Below are 20,561 nucleotides of genomic sequence, written 5' to 3' on the forward strand. Positions count from 1 at the left end.
ATCATTTTAACTAGAAAAGTCTTTCATGAGTATTTAATATTTCTTGAAATTTTGTTATTTACATGTTTAATAACCAATGAAGGAATATTTAATATTTCACCCAATTTTGTAATTATTTAATACTATAAACAATAACATGATTTTCAAAAAACAACCAAAAAGCACCGGCTTAAAAAATAGTTTTCTTTAATAAATTTATGAAATCAAAAAACTTGTTTTAAAATTTAAGAAAAACTCATTTTTATAAAAATACAATGTTTATGTAATATATATTAATTTAGTTCATTAAAATCGTTATCATTTTATTAGAAAACTCTTTGAAGAGTATTTCAATATTTCCTGTAATTTGATCGTTTTCAATAAAAGTTTATTAAACTTCAATTTAAATGTAAAAAATAGTTCAATCAATTTATATCCATTTTATTAGAAAATTATTTGAAAGTATTTCAATATTTCTTGAAATTTTAACGTTTTCAAGTTCTGTAACCAAGAACTATTTTCTATTTCAGAAAATTGTGTATTTATTAAATCAAATAAATAACAGAGATTTTTGAGACAACTGAAATGTACAACTTGAAGTATCTTGATTTTAAAAAATCGGTTTAATAAATAGTTTTTTAAAACCTACAATTTAAATGTAAAAAAATAGTAATAGTAATAGAAAACTTGAAGAGAATTTCAATATTTCCAGAAAATGTATTGTTTACATGTTCAGTAAACAATGAAGGAATAGTTTCTATATTACCCAATTTTGTAGTTATTTAATGCTATAAATAATATCATAACACGATTTTCAATAAAAACCCAAAAAGTACAAACTAAAGTTTTTTAATTTTAAAAAACCGGTTCAAAATTAGTTTTTGTTTTGTTTATGAAATTATAAAACCGGTTTTTAAATTTAAGAAAAAAACGTATTTATTAAATTACAATTAATATATAAAAATAGTTATGTAGTTACGTGAACCAATGAAAAAGTATTTTGTATTTCAGGGAATTTTGTATTTATATAATAACAATATTGAGAAATTTTTTATTTAGGTATATTTCTGCAGTTCCAAAATATTATTTTAGGAAAAAAAAACCGTTGATACATTCTTCAAAAGTCAAATAAATAAAACAAATCCAAGTATGAACCCACAAATCTTTTGGATTGCACTCAAGAATATAACAACCATTAACACAGCTCCTGAACTAATCACCCATTTTGGAAGCTTAGTTTTTGATGATCCGTAAATTATTGACGCGATTCCCGAAGTTCTCGCTCCGGAATCCATCTATAATTGCTGCATCAATTTAATCCGTGTAATTAGAACTTGGAGAAGTGGCGCCCAATTCGAACTTCTCACATAATAAATTTAAAGAACAGACTGCGAATAGGGCTGAGGGAAAGCAAATAAACTATTCGATGCGAATAGTGAACATTATTATTAGGAATGGATGGCGCGACAAAGGAGTTGCGTATTGCGGTTTAGGCAAATTTAAATTGTACCATTAATTAGCCCTTTGATGAGGGTTAAGTGAAAGGCCGCACGTCGGAGGACCCGTGAAATCAGAAACGCAAACGGCCCTAAAATAACATTAACCGAAGGATATCGCTTACATCCTTGACTCGTTATTAGTTTAACTGGAACTGCAAATTTCTAGTTTCGTTTAGGCATTAATAGCAGTAATAATATTTGTTTATACCGGACCAAAGTGCTATTACCATAACTTCTGTTGCGTGAAAAGCGGCGACTATACCACACATACATTTCAACATCAGTTTGATGTTAAACTGCATTACGTTGATATACTTCAGTTTGAGGAGCCTTAGGCGATTTCGATTTAATATAAAAGGAGAATAAATTCAAGTAAGGACCAAAATATATGTCAAGTTTATTCACTGTATAAATCGAAATATGTATTACAATTGTTTCAAATTTAATTCTAATATTTTTCAATTAATTATTAAAATAAATATGAAAAATAATAAGCATTTAAACGGAAAGACTTACTTTTATTAACAGGTTATAGTAAATCATGTGTTTATTTATTTAAAATATTTTCGTCTGTAATTATTCATGTAAATTGTTGAAATAAATGTCGTCATAAGTAATATTAAAAAAATATAATGGTTTCATATTTATGTATGTCTTTTTATAAGAAAAAATAAACAAAGAAGACAAATTATAAGAAAAATAAAGTGAAAAGATGATAAACTCTTAATCATCATTTAAAAGTTCTACAAAAAGTATTGAAAGAAAAGATAAATTAAATTTAAAATCTTATATTTGAAGGCAAATTCAATTAAAACAAAAAATAGTGTTATTTAAGGAAAAGTGAAGAAAAAAAAATAAGAAAATTGCAAAAACAAATATAAAATTTGTATATTTTAAAATTAATTCAGTTATACGAAAATATATATATATAAAAAATGAACTTCCTTTTCATCCTTAGTGGAACTCATAACTACCAACAGCAATTTATTAATATTATATTCAAGGACTGTAGATTTAATGAAGAAAATGATTGTACAGTGAAATGAAGACATAATTAAAAATATATATTGTATTAAAATTAATGCATGAACAGTAAAGAACAAGAAGAACTTTTTTAACGCGTGAATTAAATAAATTACATTTTATTGAAATATAATGAATAACAAAAATAAAGTGAGAACAAATAAAAAAAATATCGATTAATATATTTCTACCCAAGATTTCATAATCAATAATAAAAGTAATATTAAAGAAATAAATAATAAAAATTATTCATTCATATTCATATAAAGTTTTTATAAAAGGCATTTACAGACAAATCATTGTCCTACAATTTCTGACCAAGATTAAATAATCGATGATAAAAGTATTATTCTGACTAATTTAAAAGATTATATTATATAATACTGATTTTATTTATATCTACAAATATTAATAATTATAATCCTTATTACACAACACTAATAGTAATGAAGCAAAAAAGATTCAATACTGCAAAATGCTACTGACTATAGCTCTTTCTGTACGATAAAAATATGATTATATTAATTTATTATGTAGATCAAAATGTATGAAATAAAATTGATATAAATAATTGCAACTATTATTATATACGAATAGTTTCTATTGATATTAAATATATGATGAGAATATGCTGCTCATAAACACTGAAGAAATAATAGTTACATGAGGTATTGAAAAAAAATGCAACTTAGCTATAAAAACACTGCTTATGAATACTTGATCATTGATTTTCTAGTCTTATTAAGGCCACAAAGTCTTTACTTTAAGAATGTATATGCCTCTTGACACTAAATAACCTTCCTCGCATAAAAAATCTGCAACGAAAATAAATGTCTTTACATAAATTCATTGATTTTATATATTAATATTGCATTTTTTTATTTTCATTGTTTCCAATTTTTATTATTACTTAATAAAAAAATCAGTAAATTATCTTATCTAGAAAAGTGTTAATTGTGTCTTTATAAAACACTACCTCACAGAGTGCGGGTAGTCGGTTTTAATATCTGTCTAAAACAGTGGTTTCCAAACTTCATGTTACTACGCCTCCCTTAAAAATATTTAATCATTGCTGCCTGCCCTTCCCCCATCAAATTCATAAAATAGATAAAATTTAGCAGTCATTTGGAAAATTGCTCACTGACGACTCCCTATGGAGTTTTTTTATTTTTATGTTTGAATTACTGATTTTCTAACATAATTATTGTGAATCTTTTTATTTCTGTATATGTTGTTTTTTAACTGTTGCAATAAACATTATTATTACTATAATCAATTCATCAAAATGTATTATTTTAATTGAAAATTAATTATTAAAAAATGTATGAAAGGTCACTGATTAATTATTTAATCTATATAAGAAATCTTTTACATTTTCTGTTATTTTCAAAATCTATTATTTGGAATTACAGAATTATTTTAATAAAAGGTTTTTCGAAAGAAATAAAAGAAATTTTACTTTATTTATCATTTATATTCGATTATTGGATATTTTAATTATTATATAATACATATTAACTTTAATATTTAATAATTAAATTTAATATTGAATGGCAATATTCAGTAGCCCGTAGCTAATATTCCCGCATTTATTTGTAAAAATAATTATTATTAAATTATTAATTTTATTAAAATCTAACTATATGTAATATAATTATGTCATACATATTATTTGCAATTATAATATATAATTTATATTCGAAATACAATATTTACTGCTGACTTCGTGCAATTATAATTATCAATTATTAATTACATAATAATAATAATGATATGTAACATCAGTCCAAAATGTACTGTTTACTCTTAAAAATGAACTATAAATAAAATAGACACATAACTTCCACGAAGAGTTTACTGACAATTAGTAAAATGCGAGAAACTTACCAAACTATTTCATACTTCACTTGACTATCTGGCGTTTGAGAAGGGAAACAAAAAATAAATAAATAAAGTACAAAGTTTACTTCTATATTTTCGAGTTGGAGAGCTTTTAGAAGGCACATCTCGTTCGTAAGGCATTAGTGACATAAACCACATATTTCTGTCCCGGCTCCACTAAACTTTCTGCAATTTATTACCGCCAGCGATGGAATTATGATTAATTCGTGCTTAATAGAATGTGCGCCATTCATAATGCGTACGCACAACGAGAACACTTTGAAATCACCACATTTACTATTGAATTACAACTACAACTTATTAAATCTTATAAAGAAAGTATACAGGATAATATAGCCAAATATGTATGTTTGTTAAATATGAAAAAATAAAACAAATTATTAATTGTTGCAACAAACACAAATTTATTATTATTGCATGAATTTATAAAATTAGTGATTTTTTTTAATAAAAGTAAAATTTGTCTCCCGTCACACTAAATAGATTTTAAACTTAAGAAATCTTGGAATAGCAAAGAACTATCAAGAATTTACCTTAGGTTTTCCATTAATTTTCAAAGCGACATTTATAATAAATAGTTGCATAAACTTAAAAATTATAACATTAAACTATGATTTATATTTTTTTATATTTCTAAAGTGCGTCAGTATTTACATGCCATTTCCGCTTAAACTATCATAATTCTCAATGAAATTTTTTTTTAACTCGAATTAATTTATAACCTAAAGTAAGTCTCTTTTTCAATTGAAATTATTTAATCCATTCTTCATCTATATTTTCATCTACCGAGAACCGCGTGATATAAACGCTGTTGCAATTTATGTCTCGCGTTATTTGAAAACTGTACAATGAAAGTACCGTGTTATAGGAGGGTTTAGAGTATATACATTGGGAGAAATATATTTTAACCACATATATTTGTATAGTTGTATAAAATGGATTTGTAGTTTACAACTTAATTTTTGAAAATATTGAATTACTGGAAAAACTTGATTATTCCCTTTTTTTTACAAATATATAAATTGTTTATAAAACATAATTAATTTAAAAAAAATGCTGTCTTGACTAAATTATCCCAAAAATATAATTTTATAAAAAAAATATATAAAAATGATTGGGCAATAAAGTAATTTCGATTTTCAATTTTTTTATTTTGACATTTAATAGATTTCACTTATAGCTTACTTTAGAAGCAAATTTTGTTTGTAGATGTTAGTTATTAGAAAAACTTGTCCTAATGCCAGTCTTAAATATTTTTTGATATTTACTAATAATTTGCATTATATTATGTATATATTTAATATATAAAATAAGCTTTTCATGTTTGATAAATTCATAAACATGAATTTGCATTTTATGTAACATATAAAAAAAAGTTGTCGGGTTGTCGCGCTTTACACGCGTTTGTTCAAGGATGATTGACGTATTGGCTTTGGAAACATTGCCGCGGGTTCTTGCAAGCCCTATTTTGTCTCTATTGCAAAACGATCACGAGATAAATCTATGTTTTGGATGAGTAATGGAACGGAGTTTTCACATACTTTGTATAACCCATTGTCACAGATACAGTTCTTCATCGTCAAGAAATGATTGATAACATTCTGTAAAACTTTGGAAATATTTATTTTACAAATGAATATTATTACTAAATTATTAAGACTCTTCTTCTTCCTTTCTCTCCTGGTGGCTGGGCACCCAACACAACACCACAGCTCCCCCATCCGTTTCCATATCTCTTATAAAATTACAATATAAAATTTTAACCAAGAAATGTCAGAAATTTAAAGAACTATTACGAAATTAGTTTTCAATTATTTTTTTATAACTTAAAAGATGCATTAAGTTTTATTATTACAAATTTGAACTTCACCAATTTTTTCGGAGGTCGCGTATGGTACATTCGTATCCCACTTTAATTACTTCCTTATAGTATTATTTTAGTTAAAAAAAGCAAAATGTTTTTTTTAATTTTTTTACTTTACAAGCATAAAGTATTAAAAATAAAAGCAAAAATTACATACTGTTCAGTTTTTTTTTTGTTCTTGTGTCGTATTTTCTAAGAAATCTTGAAATAGCAAAAATAATTTAGCATGAGGTTTTCCATTAAATTTGAAGAACATAATTCTTGAATATTACAAATTAGTAATTACATTTTTCGATTTTTTTTATTTTTATGCAAATAAATACACCTTCGATAGCTCAGTTGGTAGAGCGGTGGACTGTAGAAAGTTTAATCCAGATACGGATATGATATAGATATCCATAGGTCACTGGTTCAAATCCGGTTCGAAGGATTCTTTTTATAAAACAATGTAATAACAACAAAAAGATAAATCTTAAATACATTTACAAACAATTTTATGTAGTTATTGATTTACACTTTTCCAAATACATATTTTGTTACTTACACTTACTTCAGATTAAGCTTCGATGTAAATAATTTTATTGACAAACTTCGAAGAGTACATTGCAAATAATAAAAAAAAATTAATTAACATTCAAGCGCTTTCCATCGTCGGAGATGGCGTAGGATACATTTGTAACCCACATTAATGACTTGTTTATAGTATATAATTTTAGGTAATAAGAAGCAATATATTTTAATGACTTAAAAAAAAAAGAAGAAACATACATGACATATGCATAAGGCTTTGTTGTTTACACATCTAATACAAATAATTACCATTTTCTCCTGGTAATCTTTTAAGACGCACTTATTACATAATATACAAAAGTTTATCGTTATTCTGTCATCTTTTATAATAGCAATATGACACGGTCCATTTCCAGTTTTGTGTAATTTTGGTTCTGGAACATTTTTTCCCAACTTAAATTATTGGATTTTTTGATTCCGAGAATAAAACTACATTTAATTCTTAGGTATTTTCAAATCAATTCAATCTAAAGTTTCTACTACCGCAATAAGCACACTATAAACTAAGATTAAATGGAGTCTGAACCAAGCATGGTAGGTGACTTTTCAGAACGCTGGGATACACTTGTCTCCCGTGCATACACTACAGTGTTAACTTTGAGAAATCTTGGAATATCAAAGAACTATCAAGAATTCAGCTTCAGGTTTTCCATTAATTTTGAAGAACATAGTTATTGTATATAACCAATAATTAATTATAAAATTACTATTTTTTTCGATTTTTTATTTTTCTGCAAATAAATATACCTTCGATAGCTCAGTTGGTAGAGCGGTGGACTGTAGAAAGTTTAATTCAAAAACGAATTTAATATAGATATCCATAGGTCACTGGTTCAAATCCGGTTCGAAGGATACTTTTAAAGATTATAAATAAATTTCTTGTATAATAATTCTTCTAAACACGTAATGTACTGTATAATAATAACCTGTTTTGTACTAAATATTCTCTTGAAATAAAGAATGATTTAATACTTCTTCCAACAATGTTTTTTTCTTCTTTGATTAATTCGTTAGTCAGTAATAATTCAAACTTTTCTATTTGTTTAAATCTACTAAATTTGATTAATAACTAGTTAGTTTATAAAATTTACCGCATCTTCTAGATTTTGACGTTAATAGATTCAACAATAATACAACTATTAAGAATAATAGGAAAGTCGAACATAAATTCCCTTCCTGGTAAATGGATAGTCATTATTTAAATAATCATTTTCATAAAAATTATAAAGCAATGATAAGAATCTACTAAATTCGTCTTCCATAGAGAAACGTATAATAAGACAAGTAAACAGAAACGTTAAAGTTCTTAATAAGGATGTGAAATATAAAAATATTTTGTTTTGAAGATATCGTATCCCAAGCGTTGGTAATATATGACAACTCAAACTTTTATAAAAGTTAAAGAAGGACATCACCGACATAAAATCCTATGAGAATTGAAAGTTTTACGTTAAAATGCAATAACATTGATTTTGAATAAATATTATTACATTAATCGATAACAATGGATTTCGATTGATTTTTATAATATATTAAAGAATAGTATTCATAATACTTGTGCAAGCAAAATATTCAAGAGCAATAAAATATTTACTTTTTTCTTCAGTAATTGCTTTTGATTAGTCCGATATTTTTTATTTAATTTTATTTTATTAGGAAAAACTCGTACAAATCTTTCAAACTTTATATATAATCTAATTATTTGTTTGTTTTTAATATTACAAATATATAATTTGTATTATAACTTCCTTTTCCTCCTGATAAGTATTTGTATTATATTTTATTTTACTGTTTCATTTGATTTTTTTTACTATAATAAAGGTTGTAATTTTGATTTCCCTTTTTGTGGTCAATAACATTATATTCTAATTAATGAATACTTGTCAATTAGGTTTTTAATTTAATATTTACGAAAAAACTTAATTTTAACATTTTCTACAATTTTATTATACCTCGATTTCTGCATTTCATACCTTCGATAGCTCAGTTGGTAGAGCGGTGGACTGTAGAAAGTTTAATCCAAATACGGATTTGATGTAGATATCCATAGGTCACTGGTTCAAATCCGGTTCGAAGGATTCTTTTATAAATTATTGATAAATAGCATTTATATAGCCATACCACGATTAAAAGTAGATCCGTTCCACAAAATTATGTCGGTTAACTATAGAAATCTAGATAACTTCATTTCATTTTTTTGATATTATTTTTTTTGACATGAAATATATCGAAGCTTTGTTATTAGAGGTAACGTAAACCAAGGTATGACTGTATATGAGAATGAAAACTAAATGATATATGCACAAATTTAGAGCAAGCTTCAAATATATCATTCTATGATTTTAAATGTCAAAAGTGATTCTTAGATGCTTTAAATATTTGATCCTCGATAGATTTGATTTATAACAACATAAAGTACTTACTTACAAGTTACAATTTTGAATTATTGAGGAAAAAAATAGAAATATATTTATTTGTATCCTTATAAAGTATATAGATTTTTCTTTTCTATTTTCTTAAGAGGATGAAGAAAAAAATTATATATGTACAAAATTAAAATGTAATTAAATGAATATTATTATTTAAACATTATAATTGTTTGTAATATTTTTTTTGTTTGATTTATGGATGGCTTAGATCTCGAGCGAGACAACAGATTAGAGTCAAGATGTCCCACTATAAATCCTCTGAGTATTCTTTTGCAAGGGGAAGGTTTATATTTATGACGTGAGAGATAAAGGCAGCAACAAACAATTTCTGGAGTGTCGTTTAGTCTTGCCGACGAAAAATATCTCCCCGCAGAATCAATGCCGCACGACTTTGGTAAAGCCAAAGTTCCCAATGTGCAAGGTTAGGGGGAGAAATAAATTCAAGACGGTTGCGTTCAAACGATCGCATTATGCAAATTGCTCATTCCATGCATGCCTTTCTTACATAATAACCGCGATTCAATCTTGATGCATAAAAGAAACTGCAACATTTTAATTTCAATATCGCGTAGTCCGGATTCTATTTCTGTATGTAATAATCAGTTATTATACTGTTCGTTATGGTAACATCAATAAATTACAAATTTATTTGTCCTACATTTAAGAATTTATTTCTTGGCAATTATATTGCCATTGATTACAGAATAGTATTTTTTATTAACGAACGAACTAAAAGACTCAACATAATGAATATATAATCAATTATCTCATGAAATTTTACTTTTTTTGTAATGATTACATAATACAAATTATGATACATTTTATTCCTAGATTTGCGAAGCAAACCTTTTAAAATGTCTTACATAAAACTAATTTAAGAAATAAGTATTTATTATAAGTATTATATTGTCCTACCTTTAAAAATTTATTTCTTGGTAATTATATTTCCATTGATTACAGAACAGTTTATTTTAATACAATTTAAAGAAAAGTAATTTAAGAAATAAATGTTTAGTTGAAATAAAATTAATCTAGTGTTATGATTTAATACTTTTAGATCTCGGTTCGGATCAAATTCACAACCATCGAATCTTCACAACCATAAACTCCACAGTGTTAATATTTCTCTACTATATTTTAATGTTTGTGATATATTTTAAGATCATGAGTATTTTATGATTTCTTCAAATATTTACGTCAATAGTTTGTCGTAATATTTTATTAATCAAGCAAATATTGACAAAACAAATATAATAACATTAATTAAATTAACTTTTGGAAATATGAACGATTTATTCTTTTTAACTTTGCTAGTTGTGACAAGTGACAAAAAATATATATATGAAAATTTGATTAGCAAACATTTTTGTTTATTAATTATAATTATCTTATTATACTTTTTGTATAAAAAGAATCCTTCGAACCGGATTTGAACCAGTGACCTATGGATATCTACATCAAATCCGTATTTGGATTAAACTTTCTACAGTCCACCGCTCTACCAACTGAGCTATCGAAGGTATGAAATGCAGAAATTGAGGTATAATAAAATTGTATAACATGTTAAAATTAAGTTTTTCTGTAAATATCACATTAAAAATCTAATTGACAAGTATTCATTATTTAGAATATAATTTTATTGACCACAAAAAGGGAAATCAAATTTACAACCATAATAAAAATAAAGAAAATCAAATAAAACAGTAAAATAAAATATAATTCAAATTCTTATCATGATGAAAAGAAAGTTATAATACAAATAATATGTTTGTAATATTAAAAAGAAGATAACAAATAATTAGATTATATATAAAGTGCGTTTTATGCGTCTAAAAATATCGGTCTAATCAAAGCAATTGGTCAGGAAAGAAGTCAATATTTTATTGCTCTAGAATATTTTGCATGCTCAAGTATTATTAATACTATTCTTTAATATAATATAAAAATTAATTAAAAAGCATTATTATCGATTAATGTAATAATATTTATTCAAAATCAATGTTATTGCAAAATTACATGTATTTCTTTTTTATTTTAATGTAAAACTTTCAATTCTCATAGGATTTTATGATCACCGACACTTTAACTTTTATAAAAGTTTGAGTTGTCATATTTTACCAACGGTTGGGATATCATATGTTCAAAACAAAATATTTTTATATTTCACATCCTACAAAAAACATAGTACATTTATGGAACTTATTCCAAGTTTATTAGTGTGATCAATATATAACATAACAGTATGTGTTTAGAAGAATTATTATCCAAGAAATTTATTTATAATCTTTAAAAGTATCCTTCGAACCGGATTTGAACCAGTGACCTATGGATATCTATATTAAATCCGTTTTTGGATTAAACTTTCTACAGTCCACCGCTCTACCAACTGAGCTATCGAAGGTATATTTATTTGCAGAAAAATAAAAAATCGAAGAAAATAGTAATTTTGTAATTAATTATTTGTAATATGCAATAACTATCTTCTTGAAAATTAATGGAAAACCTGAAGCTGAATTCTTTATACTTTTATTATATTCCAAGATTTCTCAAAGTTAAAATGTGTTTAACACTGTAGTGTATGCACGGGAGACAAGTGTATCCCAGCGTTCTGAAAAGTCATCTACCAAGCTTGGTCCAAACTCATTAATCTTAGTTTATAGTGTGCTTATTGCGGTAGTAGAAACTTTATATTGAATTGATTTCAAAATACCTAAGAATTAAATGTAGTTTTATTCTCGGAATCGAAAAATTCAATAATTTAAGTTGGGAAAAAATGTTCCAGAACCAAAAATACACAAAACTGGAAACGGACCGTGTCATATTGGTATTAGAAAAGATGACAGAACAACAATAATTTTTTGTATATTATGCAATAAGTGCGTTTTCAAAGATTACCAGAAGAAAATGGTAATTATTTGTATTAGATTTGTAAACAATAAAGCCTTTTTAATATGTCATCTTTGTTTCTTCATAATTTTAGGATTTTATAATAGATTTATAAAGTAATTAAAGTCATTAAAATACATTGCTTCTTATTACCCAAAATTGTATACTATAAGCAAGTAATTAATGTAGGTTACAAATGTATCCCACGCCATCTCCGATGAAACAGATTCAAGCGATTGAATGTTAATTTTTTTTAATATTTTCTATTTACTCTTCGTAGTTTTTCAATAAAATTATTTACATCAAAGCTTAATCTGAACTAAGTGAAAGTAACAAAATTTGTATTTGGAAAAGTGTAAATCGATAACTACATAAAATTGTTTGTAAATTTATTTAAGATTTATCTTTTTGTTGTTATTACTTTGTTTTATAAAAAGAATCCTTCGAACCGGATTTGAACCAGTGACCTATGGATATCTACATCAAATCCGTATTTGGATTAAACTTTCTACAGTCCACCGCTCTACCAACTGAGCTATCGAAGGTATAAGATACTGAAATCAAGGTATAATAAAATTTAAAAAGAAGTAACAGTTTCCTAATTTGGACCACTTATACATTTCTTTTATTTTTTTAAGAAGGAAATATTTAAATTTAATATTACTTTATTGTTTTTCACTTTAACTTTTTCTTCCAACTTAACCAGTCCAATTTAGGCAAGTTGTAGTGAAAATTAGGAAATTTTGACAATTAATTGGAAATATTTTATCTAACACTAATTGTATTTATGATTGGTCCAGCTATATTTCTCTACTAAATTATCCGGCCATATGGACATCTAATTAGTAATATTAAATAGTACATTAATTCCTAATGACCACTCATGCAGAACTTCCTTTAATTAATAACGGATTTAATGAATACTTCAAGGGCTATGCATGCATGCATCGCATCGATTATGTAAAAACGGAACATTCCATACAGAGACTGTGTTATCTGCTATAACCAGGTCATTTTAACCATGTAATTGGACGGACAACAAATAAACAGCATCCAGCTGTAACTACAGTGTTATAAATTCGAAATTACGACAGTTGCGCAAAGCACTTTGCTCACACGAAATATTTGCGCAAACCGAATATACTGATGGCAAAGTGAAATAAACTCCGCATCGTTTTCGTATACGAATCCGCAATTTTATTTTAATCAAAGTAGTGGTGGAAACTGTATTTTTTTTATGCATCTCAAATTCTATTAAATATTTCGCATGCTTCCGTCGTCTCATTTGAATACGTTCCAGCAGTTTCAGAAGCGGATTCTCCTCTAGCCAACTGAAAATCCTAACTGTTCTACCCTTGTCAAACCCGTTCTTCTTTTTGCGCATTGCATACACCACCAACCACCACGTGCGTTCATTTATTTGTCTATTTATTTACGCTCCTATTAACTTTGCGCCTTCGCGTTTACCTTAAATTACATTTAAACTGAATTATTGATGAATAACCAGAGCAGAAATCGCCCACAGCGCGAACTTTTTGGAGTGCTATTAATCATGCCTCTAACTTTTTAACTACACCTAGATTTATCGCACAAAATAACTTTTCTTAAATGTTTCAACTGTAACTTGCGTCCTACGTTATTTTCTGCAGTTCCAACTTACTTAAGTAAACTTAAGCCTTCGAGATTTTAATGGAATGTTACTTTATCATCATCATGATTTATAATCTTACTTAAGTAACTTTTATTTTTGTACCGCAATACCTTGTATAGTCCGGCTTCACTACTGTTCGGTTTAGAAATTTCAAAACACACTAAATTTTAATTGAAGAACATAAATATAAATTATAAAAATTATTATACAAAATTATATTTGTATACATTTTCTTCCTTGGAAGCTTTGTTTGTGCGATTTATGTCTATTTTATTTTGTTCCTTGATTAGTCCAATTTAAAATAGCGGAACTGATTACCCGGACTATGCGAGGTACTGCTGTATTAATATTACGTTAAAAGAATTACAATCAAAAGTTTATTAATATTAATAGATTAAAACAAAAGAAGTTATATATGTATTTATAATATATATCTAACATAAGAAAAAAGTGGCCAAATAAAATTTAAAAATTGTTAAATAAATAAATCAAATGTAAAAACTGAAACTGCTGTGAACCAAACACAAGTGGTTCCTCGCTTCGAACTAAGATGTTTGCATCACCACAGAAATCATACAATTTTGAATATGTATATTCTGTTAAAGGGTATGGCGGATATATACGCCGTATGTCCGCAAAGGGTTAATGCTAATAGTAATATACAAATATACATTCTTTATTTCAACATTAAAAGTTTCATAAAGTTTTATTTTTTAGTGTTATACAGAAAATACTGCAGTCAGTAGCGTTTTGTATGGATTTAGGATCATTAATGTAATAGTATATGTTTATTTTTATTGATTTATTAGTTCAAAATGATTAATATGAAAATAATAGTAAAACTAGTTCAAAGTTTATCCCTTATTACACATTATTTAACTTCTACTCAATAAATATACTTTCGAGCATGCTGAAGTGTGCTTTAAAATAATTTAATTTAATTTAGTTGTAATATTAGGAAGTGTTTTCCACTTATATTAGGGCTTGGCATACGCCGGCATTTCTCCAAGGTTTTGAAAAGAAATAAATCATGTAACAATTTGAATACTATCTTTGGGGTACAATTGATTTCTTTACTTTGTGTACTTTACTTTAATCTATTCAAGTGAAAACTATTTTTTTGCAAAATTTTATGAAAAAATACCATTTTGAAAATCTTTTTATTGGCAAACGTTCTCATCACCATCAATAATTTCATTTTTACCCCTAACCTATATTAAATAGATAATGCATTAGTTGCAATAATTAATTTCATTTTATTTAAAAATATTTATTTGCCACCATTTGAGAAAGAGTTATCGATCAAGTCGAATCTACCCTTAAGTTTTAATTAAATATAAAGTGCATTAAAATAAGCTTTATGGAATATGAAAGCTTTAATTAAGCTTATTTTTATATTAATATTTATATATTTTACTACACGCATTTTTTGTATTTCTTTCAAATTTTAATTTTCAACTGAAATATAATTAAACTGAAAAACAACATAAAATTTATAATTTTGTACTTATATAATAACAATAGTGGGTACAATACATTTTAAGAAATAGTCACTAATCACTAATAATTAATATATTGATTAACAATATTAAATAAACTTTCATTTATTAATTAAATTACTTTGATTAAAATTAAATTAATTACATTATTTATTTCAATATGAATGAAATAATTATAGGATGATACGCAAATATAAATAGTAGTAAGTTTTTTTATATAAATTTGAACTGTAGGATATTATTTAATTATTTCACTAAAAAAAACTGGTGCAAAAACTGTATTCATGAATGAAAATAATATGAAAGATTTTTTATCAAAAGAAGGATAAATTATTATTTAATAATACTTTTGTAAATACATTACAATTATTTATATACGAGTTCTTAGAATATTCAAGTGTTAAGTTACCTATGCTGAAGACGATTATCCAGTCCAAGAAATATAATAACTAGCAAGGTTCACTCAATAGATATTGTTAACGGACTTCGTGATCGAAGGAGTATAATATAGTTTCCTAACTGTTACAATTCCTACTAGTTTATTGTCTGAAACAGTGGTTCCCAACCGTTTTATACTCTAGAGCCGAATGCACGAAAGCATTTGATGGGCTTGAATTTCTCCCATATTACCTAATCGTGGCCACGTGGCTTAGAAGCATAGAGACCTATTAATTCTCTTTTTTTATTATGTCATAGTATATTTAATTTACAATCTTATTCCCTTAATTAAATCTAATGTTGGTAGACATTTTTGTTTGGTAAACTTCCCAATGGAAGTTTTTACCATTATATTCTTCTGTACTTTGTTGGTTGGATGCCGTCTTAACACTGTCATTGTCCATCGACTTGGCTGAATGTCCATATGCTGAACCTCTTTCATTTAGCTGTCCATTCATGATGAACAATGGCCCGAGAGGGCTCACAAAGAGCCTGACTTGACCAGGATTCGAACCGGCGCCAACGAAATCGTGGTTAAGGCGACTTAGCCATTTACCCCATCTATTATTTTTGTCTATTTAATAGCAGTTCACTAAGGTCAATCCATATTTGTATGTCTCCAAAACTACATAATACATAATTGAAATGTATACCAGGGTCGCTTAAAATTGCTCTGGGCCGGATGCGGCCCGCGGGTCGGCAGTTTAAGACCACTTGGCGCACTTTACAAAATACTGGTATGACTGACAAATGCAAATAAATTTGAAAAACTAAATTGTATAAAACATGAACTTCAATATAAAAATATATAAACCCAAAACCAAAATAACAATTCTAAATACCCCATTTTTCTTCTTATATTATAGTATTGAGTTTATATTTTTGTAGTTTATTGTTGCAATAAATATAATTATTATTATTTTATTAATTTTAAATAAATAATAAATGTCAAAATAATTATCGAATTTGGTCTGTATTATGCAGACTATTGATATAAACGTAATTAGATATATGTTTTCAATTAATAAATAAAGATCAATTTTATATTGTATTAAGCTTTTTATTTTGTAGTTTATAATAAAATATATAGATTTTTCTCAAAAAAATAACTTTCTGGATGGATTTGGTTCCATTTCGAAAATCTATCCAGCCACGGATTTATTTTTAATAACTACAAATGTAGTGGGATTTTGGGATGACAGTCGAGTGCCTTTTGAATTATTTTCCAGCTGGAAAAGCCCTTCGTTCGATGTGAATTATTCCCCCTAGATCCAGCTGGTCAATTCCATTTCCGCTACGTCAATGTTAGTTTCTGAGAATAAACATTATTATTACTATTCAAATTCTAGATAATATTACTAATAATATTTTTTGAAACAAATAAAAAAAATTAAAACATATTTATACAATCATAATAAAATTTAAATAAATAACTGTTCCAAAGAACTATTGATTATAGGTCTTTTCGACGCCCTAAAGATTTTTATATATAGTATTTGTTGTAATAATTAATTCAATTATGCCTATGGCTAAATCTCTTTTTGTACAGTTTTTATGCCGTTTGTCCTCGGTTAGTTCGGAACCGATTACCCGGACTATTCGGGATATTTTTTTTTTCTTTTTCATTGTATGCTCTCTGAATGATAATTATAATAATTGATTTTAATGTAAAAAATTAAATTAATCATTTCCTTGTAAATATTGACAATCTATTTATTTTTAACATTACATAATAAATTAATAACCGAATAATATTATAACACCAATTCATAAATATGAGGGGTCTAACAAAAGTTCGCTAAGTCAATTTGTTAAAGTCTAATGATATTTCATGTTAAATTTCATGAAGATTGGTAAGAATGGATAAAAGAAAATCCACCAACACAGCAATAAATTTGTTTTGCCACGGATTTCGACGTCATCTCAAGCCTATGCAACTGGGTAACTGTTAAGTAGTACACAGAAACTTGCTTACTACAAATTTTCAAAAATTTGTTGGGAAACACTCACACTACTGAAATAACCAACAACTTTCCTACGCTCTCTGTCATCAATGAAATTCGCCCAGAACCTTATACGAAAATTAAAAATAAATGAAGGGGTTGAAAAGCCCCAAAAAGCCGATTTTGAGAAATGTTTGTGGCTCTACTGACTTATGAAATGTATAGAAATATATTGAAATTATGTATAGAAATTACAATAATGAAAATTTAATATATTAAAATAAAATTGTTTTTATTTTATTTATTTTTTCCAACCAACGAACTTTTGTTAGACCCTTCGTATATGTTATTCTGTCAATCAAAATATGTAAACGATTATATATACATGTCCAACAGTAAAGTCCTTTCGTATATAGTTTGACCACAAAGTTAACTTAAAGGATCAAGCCAAGCACGTACACAAAGGATATTGAGTATACCTAAATTATTCAAAGTGTTGTCATATGGTAACGAAGGGATAAACACGACTCAGTTTGCATCATATGTAAAGACTATTCGCAGACAGAATTCAAACTTTAAACAGGGGTGAGCACACATGAGATCAATGAGAGTCGCATTCTGTTTTAGATATTATAGAGCCACTTGAATATATTTTCATATACTAAAGAGCCACACCATAACAAATAGTATTAAAAATACACCGATTATTTCAATGGGAGCCGCACTTAACTTAAATTAGTCCGGTTTCAAACTAAATATGCAAGATTGTGCTGTATTTAACTTCTTATTAATGCAAACAATTATTCTTTTTTTTAATACAAATAATAAACGAATTATATTTCCTATGCAATAAAAAAATGTACAATGCGTCTCATTTTTAAATAAATATATTGTGTGCACAATGAACGCTCGAACGTTTTGCGTTGTATTTCGTTTCGTTAATTCCCCTCTGCAATTAGTATCAATTTGCATGGTAATAAATGAAAATTGCATCATATTCGTTACGTATGCAAAAATGGTACCGTTATTTCTTTGCAGTTTAATTCAAACTTCCGAGCGAAATGTTTGCACGGTCGACGGAATGCTAAGCAGCGGCAATTGTGTTTTTACTTCCGGATTTTGGATTATAGTTATAAATATAATGTTATAAAATTACATAATTCGTAGCTTTTAAAATTATGTAATTATTAATTACAGACTGTACGAATATTATGTTGAATATACACAAAATGTTAAAATATAAACGTTAATTTGGCGGAAAAACTTCGGTCGTAAAGACTTTGGCTCAAATTAGTTCCAATAAAAATTGATAAATAAGAATTTAATTAATTTAATAAGCATAATTTAATTAATTTTAATTTACATGATTATTTGTAAAAAAATCCTTATTTATTAACATTGATAATCTACATAAAAAACTTTTATTTTATTCAATTTTCACATTATAACAATGCATGTATTAATTTAATTAATTGAATAATTATGAGAAAAATTACATAACAAAAAAAAAATGAAAATGCATCCAAAACTGTAATAAAAAAATATATAAATATAAATTGAAAAGGAAACAACACTAAATATATAAAATAACAATTTGATCAACTTATAACAAATGCAACTGACTATAGAATTATAGACCAAGTATTTTTGCTTGGAAGGAACCAAATAAAAATATTCATGTACATCAGTTACTTGAATGAAAGAAGGACATAATTATAGTTAAATTTGGGAAGGATATTTTCATTCAAGGGATACAGAATTTGGAGAGAGAGAGAGAGAGAGGAAATATATGTGTCTTTGAAAATAAATTTAAAGGAAAGATACCTCTCATCTCGAGAAGATGAGCAATTTTGGTTTTATCATTGGAAGGATTGTGGAATGGGTCTAAGAAGATAGTCCGAATGCGAATATTTTTTTTCTTCAGTGGGAAAGAAAAGGGAAACCATAATCCAGGATAGGACGGCAAATGGATTTATAGATGAAGGTTTTCCAAGGAGCTACGGAAGGTCAGGGATCGGAATGGTAGGATGTTTTAATCAAGCGGTCAGAAATTCCTAAATTTCTAGACCCAGACAACTGAATCAGACAACTTCGTCAACTAAATCAACATCGATAGAATGGATTCTAAATAAATATCTTCTACTGTCCTATGAAATTCATGCTTTTCCTGGAAATTTTCTAGAGACATATAATAATTGCCCCACTAGGCATGTTTAAAATCTGGAACAATGCGTGTCCCACCGCTCCTCAAAGAGATAAATGGGAAATGTGGATAAATTTAAGATCGAGGAGGATTCCCAAATATTTTACAGAATTAATAATATTTCCTACAATTACAAATGAAATATCTGTCGATAACACCAATAAATTTAATTATTATGTAATTCTTCATTACATAAGTAATAATCCATTATATCAAAATAATTGGTTAGAAAATTTACAATGATTAAACAAAATATCGTTTCGTATTTTAAAATTAAAGTCGTTTTAAATCACTAGAGTATATAAGAATATCTTTTAAAGAAAATTTGCATTTATATAGGTCTTATAAACTTTGAAATGATGAAAATCTTTTCGTCTCTTTGTCTTTGATTCTAAATTGCGTTTTGTTGTCCCTTTAAGTATACAAAGAGAATTGTAATACCTAATGAGATTATTTCTTATAATTTCTTTACATTACATTGCTAAATTTTAATACCCAACATCATTTCAATCTGTATATAATTAAATTAATTCATTTATAAAAACGTAAATTAACAAGAAACAACATTTAACACAAATCAAATTTATTTTAATTATTTCTAATTTCCTTCCAAATAATATAACTCAAAAAATAACTGCGTTACAATCAAAATCATAACATAAAAATTAAGACATT

At 26.4% G+C, this 20,561-nt stretch overlaps 6 non-coding genes across 6 annotated transcripts; 3 read left to right on the forward strand and 3 right to left on the reverse strand.

Moving 5' to 3' along the window:
- Positions 1 to 6,591: 6,591 nt before the first annotated feature.
- Trnay-gua lies at positions 6,592 to 6,697 on the forward strand. The gene is made up of 2 exons: positions 6,592 to 6,628; positions 6,662 to 6,697. It is a non-coding gene; the product is annotated as a tRNA-Tyr (tRNA).
- Positions 6,698 to 7,583: 886 nt separating this feature from the next.
- On the forward strand, positions 7,584 to 7,689 carry Trnay-gua. The gene is made up of 2 exons: positions 7,584 to 7,620; positions 7,654 to 7,689. It is a non-coding gene; the product is annotated as a tRNA-Tyr (tRNA).
- A 1,120-nt stretch (positions 7,690 to 8,809) lies between these two features.
- Trnay-gua lies at positions 8,810 to 8,915 on the forward strand. Its single transcript has 2 exons — positions 8,810 to 8,846; positions 8,880 to 8,915. It is a non-coding gene; the product is annotated as a tRNA-Tyr (tRNA).
- A 1,765-nt stretch (positions 8,916 to 10,680) lies between these two features.
- Positions 10,681 to 10,786, reverse strand: Trnay-gua. Its single transcript has 2 exons — positions 10,750 to 10,786; positions 10,681 to 10,716 (listed from the first exon to the last, which is right to left on the reverse strand). It is a non-coding gene; the product is annotated as a tRNA-Tyr (tRNA).
- Positions 10,787 to 11,561: 775 nt separating this feature from the next.
- Trnay-gua lies at positions 11,562 to 11,667 on the reverse strand. The gene is made up of 2 exons: positions 11,631 to 11,667; positions 11,562 to 11,597 (listed from the first exon to the last, which is right to left on the reverse strand). It is a non-coding gene; the product is annotated as a tRNA-Tyr (tRNA).
- A 924-nt stretch (positions 11,668 to 12,591) lies between these two features.
- On the reverse strand, positions 12,592 to 12,697 carry Trnay-gua. The gene is made up of 2 exons: positions 12,661 to 12,697; positions 12,592 to 12,627 (listed from the first exon to the last, which is right to left on the reverse strand). It is a non-coding gene; the product is annotated as a tRNA-Tyr (tRNA).
- Between the last annotated feature and the right edge of the window lie 7,864 nt (positions 12,698 to 20,561).

This window comes from Nicrophorus vespilloides, unplaced genomic scaffold (assembly GCF_001412225.1).
Source record: "Nicrophorus vespilloides isolate i.1.1-1 unplaced genomic scaffold, Nicve_v1.0, whole genome shotgun sequence".
Lineage (NCBI taxonomy): Eukaryota > Metazoa > Arthropoda > Insecta > Coleoptera > Silphidae > Nicrophorus > Nicrophorus vespilloides.